This window comes from Trachymyrmex cornetzi, unplaced genomic scaffold (genome assembly GCF_001594075.2).
Source record: "Trachymyrmex cornetzi isolate Tcor2-1 unplaced genomic scaffold, Tcor1.1 scaffold208, whole genome shotgun sequence".
Classification (NCBI taxonomy): Eukaryota; Metazoa; Arthropoda; class Insecta; order Hymenoptera; family Formicidae; genus Trachymyrmex; species Trachymyrmex cornetzi.
Window position 1 is genome coordinate 67,793 of NW_017296722.1, and position 234 is coordinate 68,026.

Below are 234 nucleotides of genomic sequence, written 5' to 3' on the forward strand. Positions count from 1 at the left end.
CCCGTTTCTACCACTTTTGCCTTAATCTCCAGTTTAGCCAAACTTTCGTTAAAACTAAACCTAAACTTGGCGTTGATTGGTTTCTACCAACGTTACACTGAAAACGTTTAGCTAAATTTATAACCTATGTGTCATAACTTTAAGAAATTATTAATCTCAGTCGTTGATTGGTCCAATATTGGTTCTAACAGTATTGTACGGCAACGTGCAGCATCGTGTTATGTGAATACTCGT